The sequence below is a fragment of the Delphinus delphis genome, chromosome 4 (genome assembly GCF_949987515.2).
Source record: "Delphinus delphis chromosome 4, mDelDel1.2, whole genome shotgun sequence".
NCBI classification, from domain to species: Eukaryota; Metazoa; Chordata; class Mammalia; order Artiodactyla; family Delphinidae; genus Delphinus; species Delphinus delphis.
The window spans coordinates 56,400,251-56,408,567 of NC_082686.1; the positions used below are offsets into that span (position 1 = coordinate 56,400,251).

The window sequence follows — 8,317 nt, forward strand, 5'->3', positions numbered from 1 at the left end:
GTGTGTGGTGCTGTGTCCTGAGGTGGGCCCTGGAGCTGGTATTGGCCTGCCCCTGGCACTAACAGACTAGAGGGAAGACCCCAGAATGGCACATGCCAGCATCAGTGTCCTCATGGTAGAATGAGCTCCCTAAATTGTCTCTCATCAATGTCTGTGTCCCAGGGGGAGTCCCGGTTGCCTCTCACCTCTCAAGGAGGACTCCAAGATCAGCAAGTGGGTCTGACCCAAGCTCCTTGCAAATTACTGCCTCTGTGTTGAACTTAAAGCACGTGAGTTTGTGCATGAGCTCTTTAAGAGAGGAGTCTCTTTTTCCTACAGACCTTTAGCTCTCTCATATGCAAGCCTTGCCAGCCTTTAAAGCCAGACATTCTGGGGCCTCATCTTCCTGGTGCAGGACCCCTGGGCTGGAGAACCCAATGTGGGGCTTGGACCCCTTGCTTCCTGGGGAGAACGTCTGCAATTGTGTTTATCCTCCCATTGTGGGTCACCTGCTCAGGGGTGTGGGTCTTGACTATACCTCCTCTCTACCTCTCCTATTCATCTTATTGTGGTTCCTTCTTTATATCTTTAGTTGTGGAAAATCTTTTCTTCTAGTCTTCAGGTCATTCTCATAGATAGTTGCTCTGTAAATATTTTAAATTTTGGTGTGCCCATGGGAGGAGGTGAGGTCTTCTTACTTTGCCATTTTGGCCACACTGCTCCATGTTAATTTCTTAAAGTGTACCTTAGGTAACATTCTTCCCCTTAGTTCTTCACATCCCTCCTTTTATGGAGCTTCTCGGTTTAGAATTTGCTCTAGGACAATGTGCTGAGAATGCCTTACCAATTAACAGGCTCTGCATATAGACATAGTTCTTATATTAAATACTGAGGATGAATGGAGAATCAAGGTAGACCCTCAGGTAACTAGACTTTTGTAATAGGTAGATAAGGAAAAAACTGCAGCTTCTTTTAGACATAAAATCTATCAATATTTGTCACTTCCTCAGAACTCTCCTTACATGGCAAACTTGGGAGTACTTAGCCTGCCTGTTTCCACCTACCTAGGCACACTAAGGGAAGTTTATCAAATAGCTCACCCTGTGCATTTCTAGAGAACCTATAGTTAGCACCCCTGCCTCCCATAGAAGACAGGAGAAACATCAGAACCACAAAGTAATCTCAAATTGTGTCCTTAGATTAACTAGTCTAGATCTTTGCATATAAATAGGAATAGAAAATGAAAAATCATCAAACATCTGAGATAAATCAATATTATAGAAAGGAGGACAATATGAAACCAACTTAAGGACCAACTTAAGTAAAAACAGGTAATTTTGGAAATAGATTATAACCTCACACAAACTTATTTTTTAGTAATTGCAGAGATTGGGGATAATTTAAAATTCATAAACAAGACCAAGAGACTGTGAAAAATGAGTAATGAGAAAAGAAATAACAACAAAAAAATCAAGGGAAAGGCTAACAATTTGCATGGCTATTGGTGAAGAATAAGTTGTTGATCTGAAAGTTAAATTTGAAGTTTAATGTAAGACCAGAAAGAATGAAGGCAGGAAATAATCAAAGAAGTGTAGATGAAAATTTTCCTGAGCTATAGAAGACTCAAGTCTTTAATTTGTAAAAACTCACTATATACTAAGATGGGAAAAATAAAAATATACATCTACACAAGTTCTGGTTAAATTTCTGGACTGTAAAGAAAAGGATAAAACCTCTAAAAGGCTCCAGGGAAGACGGCAACAACAAAGTTACTTTTTTCTTTTTTTTTTTTTGAAAATGTGATTAATTATTTTTGTGATATCCATGAACCACTTCAACTCCTCATATTCCCAGAAGGGACTGATCTCACAGAAAATAGCACAGCTTGAAGTAATGAATTTGCTAAAAAGAATGGACTTCAGAAATATGAAAATGTCTTAACATCCAAGAACTACAGGCTTTACTTTTGTAGTAGACCATCTAAGAGAAGGTAAGAACCTGGACGCTGTCCATGACATCACGGTGGCATACCCTCATAACATTCCTCAGACAGAGAGGCACGTCCTCCTCAAGGACTTTTCCAAGGAAATCCACTTCCATGTCCACCAATACCCAGTGGACACCCTCCCCACGTCCAAGGAGGACCTCCAGCTCTGGTACCACAAGTGGTGGGAGGAGAAAGAAGAGAGACTGTGCTTCTTCTACTGGGGGGAGAAGACTTTTTACTTTATGGGACAGAGTGTAATTCCACCTTGCAAGTCTGTGCCCAGGATCCTTCTGGTCAAATTGCTCCCTATACCGTACTGGACCCTGTTCAGCCCTGCAGTGTGCCTGCTCATCTATTTGTACAGTCTTGTTTGGTGGTATTTTATAATCATCATTATCATCTTCATGCTGCGGGAGAGAATATTTGGTAGACTAGAGATCACTGAACTTGCATGTTAATGTTTTTTGGACAAACAGCCGCATTTAAATGCAAAGAAAAATGGGTAAGATTGTAAGGTTCACAGTCTAAAAACCTAGGGGATATTTTGTAAATGTTCTAAGCCTTTGTAAAATGAGATGCATTTTTGCATGACTACATCTAATATTTCTTACTACCATCATTATTTGTTAAAGATATTTTGTACTCAGTTTTGTGGAAAAATATTGCTACACACACAGTTTTCTTTTTAAATCTCTGAATGTAATTTCAACACTATGTAGCAGGGAGCGTTCTCCGTGAAATAACTTAGGCCAGAGTATTAGTAAACACTCATCATGCTGTTAGCAGACAAGGTACACACAAGATTGTCTTAAAGGCCCAATCCTACTTCCTAACAAACTCTCCAGACTAGAGGCAGATTTGGGGCTCCTGGGCACTGGCCCAGATCAAGTTCCGGCACTTGACTGTGGAGGTGAGGGCCCTTCCTGCTGGCTCCCTCTCGGCACTGTCCCCACACTCCTTTCTATGCCAATCAAACCCTTGCATTCTTCCTTAAGACCAGAAAACAGAAACCCTTTGTCCTTAAGCTAAACAAACATTTTGATAGGAAGTCCTTAATTATTCATAAAATCTTGGCATTTAGCCTTGCGGTGGTGACCTAGATGTCAGAAGACCACCAGTGCCCTCTACTCACCGGAAAATAAGGCCTAGATGAGTCTCACAGAGCAGCCATAGGCTCTCCACTCAGAAACCTTAGTTTGAATTTTTAAAGCTAGGAATTCATACACTTTAGTTCTTCCACGTCTGCATAACCTTGTATGTTTAGGCTGGTTTCTTCACAGCTTGTTGGCAGGTGTCACTTTTCTGCATTAAGAACGGTGCTCATCAAGGCATTTACCATTTGAAAGGAAAATGTAGAAGAAGGTTCTGCTACTGCCATCAGAAACTCTCTTTTGAAGTTGCGTCTTGGTTGAAGTATTTTTTTAAAACCTGTGACATCCCACAGTCGATTTTCTCCTCATAGGCAACTCCTCCCTCAGCTCCTGGCTTCTACTGCAAAAAGACGCTCTACTGGTTGACGTCCCCCATCCATTTAGGCCTTGTATGTTGGGTTCCTTTTAGGAGGACTCAGTTCTAGCCCAGGTCTGCAGGGACCACGACTGACTCTTGAAAAACAAGCACCTCTGGCTGCCTGTGGTAGATGAGTGACTCTTTCCTACTGCAGACTTCGTGTTTCTCTTTTTACACGAGCAGCTCCAGCCAGACTTTGACTTTTAGAAGTTGTTTACATATGAGACATACATAGTTGTTGTGGCCACCCAACTTCAAGGGACACATGTCAAGTGCTCCAAGGGGTTCTTTTTCATTTTTTGTTTTTAAGAAATTTTTATGGCAGCCGTGGCAAGAAGTCTCTGTGCTGTCCATTGGCTGCTTGAGTCCCACAGCTCAGATGCCAGGTGCCAGAGTGCTGCGGTGCACTGCACAGACAGGCTTCTTTGGCTTCAAACATTCCTGCAGTAATGCAGGGCAAAGGACCTGTCCTCAGGGCAACTGCACTGGCTCCTCAGACACCTATAAACATACGGGCTGGCGATGGTGGCATCGCCATCTTGCTGCCTCGGAGCTGCAGTGCTAAGAACGCTGACCAAAGTTACTTTTTTGATAGATACTGCTGATTGTCTGACAGCAGCCATTCCTCAATCTCCTTTTTTATCTGGAAGAACTTTGCTTTTATCAGGTTCTACGTATCTTTAGGGAAGGTCGATTTCTTCCTCAAGGGGAGAACTGTGATGCTCTTATTTCCTTTGCAAGGATTGGTTTGGGCTTGGAAATGTAATTCAGTCTGGTTAATGGGACATAAAGAGAAATCTGTCTCTAAAGGAAAGGTTTGCCTTCTCAGATAAAGGGAAAAAGAAAAAAAAATACATTCCTTCTTCTACTGCAAAATGTTGTTAAGGGTGCATGTGATTCCTGGAATTGTGGCAGCCATGTCTTGGCCATAAGGACATTTGGTCAACATACTTTAGATAGCATTACAACTATAGGAAAGTATTTGGGTCAATAGCAGCATTGTGAATTAATCCACACTGGTACTGTCATGCCACTAGTCTAGTTTTCATTGTGAGAAAAGACTTTTTTTGTTGTCTTTGTTGTTTGTTTTTATACTATTTGAGTTATTCTGTACCTCTATTGAGGTATTCTGTACCTTGCAGCAGTATCAGACTATACTTGCAAAAGATCAAGAATATGGGTGGCATCACAATTCCAATTTATAACCCTAGCTACTAGAAGACATTGAAAAATAACTTCAGTAATAAATGGTGTCTTAACATAGAATTCTTTGTCTAGTCAAACTGCCATCAAGTGTGAGGGTAAATATCCATTTTTGCAGAGGCAAAACTTCAAAATGTTCATCAGTTATACTTGCCCTTTGGAATAAAAAGGTGATTTGGAGACATGGTCATACAACATGAAAAAGGAATGGAAGTAAGGAAAAGGCATGCATTACCAAAAAACAAAAAACAGTAAAACTAAGTTTCACTGAGAAAAAGCGAAGGAAGTTAGAAATAAAATGAAAAAATTCTTATAGTAAATATTATCATCACAAAGATTTACTTTTAAGTGGCAAAGTTTTCATAATATAGGATTATATTTCTTTCTCAGTGTAAAAATATATAAATACAAGCACTTTACTATCAAAATCAAAGTGATAAAACTATATTTGAACTATGGTATTAATGACAGAAACAGATTGTATTAAAATAAAATAGAAGATTACACAAAGATATACAAAAACAAAATGAGGAACTGTATTAAATAGAGTGGGTTGGAACAAAAATATAGTTAGTACATCCTTACAAAAAGAAAGCTGATGTCAATATTAAAAAAGGCTTAAGATATAATGTATTACATGAGAAAAATGGATATTTTATATTGAAAAAAATTAGTGAATCAGGAATTTTCATTTTTATTAATCTTTATGTTCTCATTTTCAAAATATCAAGGAATATAAAGCAAAATCTTTTCAGAGAAATATACTAATCCATGACCTCAATGGGAGACTTTAATATACTTCTCTTAGAAATTTATAGATGAGGGAAACAATAAGTAGAGTAATAGAAATAATTTGAATAACACAATCAGTACATTCAGTGTCGGAAGTATTAATATGTAACTTTATACCAGTAAACAGAAGGTATACGTTCTTTTCAAATATCCATGAAACATTTATAAAAATTGAACATGTCATTTAAGCTACAAAGATAATCTCTATTAATTCCGTGTAGGAGAAATTACACAAAACAGATTTTCTAACTACAAGCAATATAAATAGAAATTAAGCATAACAGTATATTGAAAATAAATGCATTCATTTCATAGTCAAAAAAAAAATTCTCACTTTTCTTAGAAATTATTTAAAAATGCATTTATCTAAATGGATTAAAGGGAATACTGAAATATATTGTTAAGAATTTTTGAAAATAACAAGGTGGGTCACATATAAAGACCTAGCTAACACAATTTGCTGAAAAAAATTAAAGTCTTATGAACTGTCTTCAATTAAAAAAAAACAAAACTGGCCATATAAACCCAAGGAAAGGAGAAAAAGAAGCTAACAAAGATAAAAGAGAGACTGATCAGCTAGAGAAATAAAATCATGAATAAACATTAGGTATAAGAAATCAGGTGCAATTACAGAGATTTAAAACTTAGAAGATTTAAAACTTCCTTCCAATAAGTTTGGAAATTGAGTCATGAAATTGAAGAAAAGATGTTTTCTAAGATATAGTATTCTAAACCTAAGGAGAGGTAGAATACCCAAGCAAAACAGAAAACCGAAAAGTAGTGAAAAGTTTCACCATTAAAAAGGCATCAGACCCAAAGATTTTATAGTGATTTTACCAAATATTTAAATACATTGTTTAAAATATTCCTGAGCATTAAATAGAGGAAAGGTACTATATTAGTCAGAATGCTGCAGTAACAAACATTCCAGTAATGTCAGTAGTTTAACATAGAAAAGTTTACTTCTCAATCAAATTAAATCTGTTGAGGGCACAGGTGAGACTTTCAGGCAGCCCTTTTTGATGTGGTGAATTAGCCAGTAGGGCTGCTCATACATTGTGCCTCAAGATTTTAACCCCACCACCTTTATGTTAACTGCAAGACAGGAAGGGAAAAACATGGAGAACTGAAGGGGAGATAATGCCTTTCAACGCTTCTCGACTCATTTCAAGATTAGTTCATGTCTAAGCCCGAACTATACATACACAAAATAAAATGCAATAAACTGAAAGAAAGAAAAATTTAGATCAATTTCCTTTATTAATAGAGATGCAACTACTTTAAGTAAAACTTCGATCAAAGTCAGCTTTGTAACATAGAGTTTATCACAGGAATGGAGTAGTTTTTAGTAATTAGTAATTAGTAATCTAACGAACTACTTACTGTACTAAAAATAAAAAGTTTCTGGTAAGAATGCTTAGTAAGCTATAAAAAAATGAAACTTCCTTTAGCTTATAAAGAATTTAAGAGAGATCTTAAAAGTAGAGAAAACTATGCTAGCAAAACCAAAATTATTGAAAATATTTGAAGTATTATAACTAAAATTGGAAATGACAAAAGGAGTACACCTTCCGCACCACTGTAGGTATTTTTTTTTTTTTTTTTTGGGTTACGCGGGCCTCTCACTGTTGTGGCCTCTCCCGTTGCGGAGCACAGGCTCCGGACGCGCAGGTTCAGCGGCCATGCTCACGGGCCTAGCCGCTCCGCGGCATGTGGGATCATCCCGGCCCGGGGCACGAACCCGTGTCCCCTACATCGGCAGGCAGACTCTCAACCACTGCGCCACCAGGGAAGCTCCTGTAGGTATTTTATAGATGGTTCTGTTCAATGCAATACATCTTGAAAGCACAATGAATTTTAGATAGTAAGAATAAGAAAAATTTTACTTTTTGGAAACAACATGAAGAACTCTCTGGAACCAACTAGAGTCAACTAACTATATATTGGAGTAAATAAGAGAGATAAGCATGGCGACACAAATTCAAATGGATAAAAGTGTGTTTATACTAGAAATTAAAAATATACTGGGAAAGGGCTTCCCTGGTGGTGCAGTGGTTAAGAACCCTCCTGCCAATGCAGGGGACACGGGTTAGAGCCCTGGTCTGGGAAGATCCCACATGCCACAGAGCAACTGAGCCCGTGCACCACAACTACTGAGCCCACCTGCCACAACTACCGAAGCCCATACACCCTGGAACCCGTGCTCCGCAACAAGAGAAGCCACCGCAATGAGAAGCCCGCACACCGCAACGAAGAGTAGCCCCTGCTCCCTGCAACTAGAGAAAGCCCGCGCGCAGCAACGAAGACCCAAAGCAGCCAAAGATAAATAAATAAATAAATTTATTTAAAAAAATAAAGCATACTGGGAAAAATGTCACGCACACACACAATTACCTGAATTTAAAAAAAAAGAAAAAAGAAATTAAAGACAGATACTAAATGAGTCCTGAATAAATGTTGAGATTTTTCTATGTTCCTGAATATGAGGACTTTGTTTTGTAAAATATCTATTCACCCAATGTATCTATACCATAGATACAATCTGAAACACAATTCTAATGGTATTTTTTAAAATAGAAAGTGACAAATTGATTCGAAGCTTATCTGGAAAAGTAAATGCGTAAGAGGAGACAGTAACTTTTGGGGAAAAAAATGAGGGCAGTCTTTTGATGCTGGATGTTAAAGCCAAAATTATTAAAAGATAATGCTGATAGGGCTTGAATGAACAAGTAGTTTAAGAAGTAGAGAAGTACTCCTGGAACATACATGAATTTAAATAAAAAAGATGTATTGCAAATTGGTGGGGAAAAAATAGACTATTCAATTAATTTATCTGATAATCCATTT

General features: G+C 37.9%; 1 pseudogene; it reads left to right on the forward strand.

Annotated features, from left to right (window-relative positions):
- The first annotated feature begins 416 nt into the window (after positions 1-416).
- On the forward strand, positions 417-2,396 carry LOC132424394 (lysocardiolipin acyltransferase 1 pseudogene; annotated as a pseudogene).
- Positions 2,397-8,317: the final 5,921 nt, after the last annotated feature.